Source organism: Penaeus vannamei, chromosome 11 (genome assembly GCF_042767895.1).
Source record: "Penaeus vannamei isolate JL-2024 chromosome 11, ASM4276789v1, whole genome shotgun sequence".
In the NCBI taxonomy this organism is placed as follows: Eukaryota; Metazoa; Arthropoda; class Malacostraca; order Decapoda; family Penaeidae; genus Penaeus; species Penaeus vannamei.
In genome coordinates, this window is record NC_091559.1 from 32172803 (window position 1) to 32175302 (window position 2500).

The 2500-nt window shown below is 42.7% G+C and overlaps 1 long non-coding RNA gene across 3 annotated transcripts in view; it reads right to left on the reverse strand.

Moving 5' to 3' along the window:
- Positions 1-644: 644 nt before the first annotated feature.
- The window catches only part of LOC138863192 (uncharacterized), a 25362-nt gene continuing 23506 nt past the window's right edge, over positions 645-2500 (reverse strand). For all 3 annotated transcript variants that reach the window (XR_011398831.1, XR_011398829.1, XR_011398830.1), the window contains exon 3: positions 645-920. This is a non-coding gene — a long non-coding RNA (uncharacterized lncRNA). The remainder of the gene's footprint in view (positions 921-2500) is intronic.

Genomic DNA, 2500 nt, shown 5'->3' on the forward strand with positions numbered 1-2500 from the left:
CTCATTCCAAACCTTCCATTCTTCTAGCTTTTCCTTCTTTTAGTCCACCCACGTTCCCCTTTTTCATCCCTCCTCCCCACCCTCAGCTCTTCTCCTCCTTCATCCGGCTCTTCCTCTCCCACTATTCTTTTCCTTCCCTCCCTCCTTCCCTCCCCCCCTCCCTCCCTCCCTCCCTCCCTCCCTTCCTCCCTCCCTCCCTCCCTCCCTCCATCACAAATTTCCCCCCACATCCTTCCTCCACCTCTCCACCCCCCCCGTCCTCTTTCATTTTCCCTCGTGTGATGACACAGCTTTGTAGAGTCGCCAGAGAAAAGAGAGAGGACGAAGAAATGCTGGTACAAGGGAGGCTACATCAGAAAAGCGATGGAAAAAAAGGAATAGAAAAATGAAGAAAAGAATATGAAGAAGAAAAAAAGAAAAGGGGGTGGGGGGGGGGAATTTTCCATTATGGAATTTCCAAATGCATTCATAATTCCTCTTTACTGGCATCTCATATCCTCTCCTTACTTTTTATCAAATGTACAGAGAAATAGCGTGATGCTGGTGGTGGTTTGAAAGCAATACCATAATTAAAAAGTTGCTTGAAAATAACCAAGTTTTATAAGGAGTTTCAACGACTGAAATAAAAAGAACAAATAATCTGTTTGTCCATAAGGATAAGAAAAATCACTCACAATATTCTCTAGGATGTAGTCGGGTTGACCAATCAGAGCGAACATGTGTCGTTGGCGGGTCTAGCTCGGGTAATATCCATTGTTCCGCGCACAGACACAATGAGAGGGACCAGCTGACCCACACCCCCTTACAGGCCTGCTGCAGCCGTGTCGCACGCACGCGCTCGATGCCTCACAGATGCCGTCTCGTTGCGGATGCCAAACAACCCATGAACTACTGTGCTGCTCCTCTCTCTCCTTATCCACCTGAAAGGAAAATGGAGCTTTAGTTCCTCGTCTCTTCCTTGCTCAATGAAAAGACATAAAAAACAAAATACTCACAGGAGCAGGGATAAAGCAGTAGAGAAGGAAGGAATAAAAATATCCACAAATTAATATTAAAAATCTGACATCCAGTCCGCCCACCCGAGCTCCCATATGTCAGCGTCGGCTATAAGGTTAAAAATCCTTTGCAAGCCAGCCAGTTGTGGGGCTTACAGCACAGCGGGGTGATATGGCAACCCCGCTGGGAGTGAGTTTTGCCGCAGTATTCACAATCTCCCTTTTTGGCCTTCCACTACAAAACTCCTCGACTCAAAAACACCATTATGGGCAAAGAAATGGTTTCTGCCTCTTACTGAAAGCTCTGCACAAAAAACCCATTATCGCCAACACAGAATAAATGCATAACGCAATTTTGTGAAAAAGGAGAGAGAAAAATCATCACAATGCAAAACAATGAAAGTAAGACAAAAAACAAAAAAACAAGAAATGAGCTTCCTCTCCCAAAAAGAATATAAAAAATAATAATTCCTGTGACAGCCCCACAACCAGAGCTAGCTTTTACCCTTTTCTGGTGCTCTCTTGTTCCATGAGGTGGGTTTTCCAGCCACGCACAAGGGCCGGACGCAGAGTGCAGCCCTGGCATTGCCGTGCGCTTGAATACAAATACACAATCATTGTTGCCAATACCTTTTCAAATGGGACATTCCACTCCCAGGTGCCATTATGCCAATCTGCTAATGAGCAAAAGACACAATGCATCTCTCTACAGTTTAGATCTAGAAAAAGGGAAAACAGAAAATGGGGGGAAAGAAGAAAACTGTAAAACTATTTCTAAAATGAATATAGAACAGAAATATGTAGTATGAATATAAAGGTATATAATACAAGAGAAGAGAGAGAGAGAGAGAAAAAAAAAAAAACAGTAATTACAGTTCTTTTAATGACCTGAAAAGGAACTAAACTAAACTAAATTAAATTTTAAAATCTATCTAATTTAAACACTGAAGAGTAAATTAATGTGCACTAACAACAACAAAAATCCTATTTAAATCTGCTACCTTCGCCGAGTCTCATTTTAGGCTTGTCTGCTCCCAGTTCCTATCCCTACTCAATAAGCTCTCAAAAGACGCTTTACAAAGGAGGCGTATGGAGGACAGTGAGGAAGAGGATGAGGAGGATGCTGATGATGGAAAGAAAAGGAAAAACCCTGAAGAAGTGGAGGAGGAAGAGGAATAGGAGGAACAGGGACAGCAGCAGACAGACGGGAAGAGAGGAAACAGTACGCAAATGAAAAATCGAAAAAATGGTAGAAACGGGGGATGCATTGGATGAAAAAGATAATGAAGACCAGATCTAAAAGGGAGAGGATGCAGGAAAAACTGATGGTTCAAAAGAGGAGAACCCAATAATGAAGGACGTGGAAAATGAAAGAGGACGAGGAGGAGGAGGGGAAAAAGGGGGAAAAAAGGAAAAATGTTTGGATTAAAAGAAAGATGGTGATGATGATGATGATGATAAAGAGAAAAAATTAAAGACAAGGAGGACAAAGGGACATGAGAAAG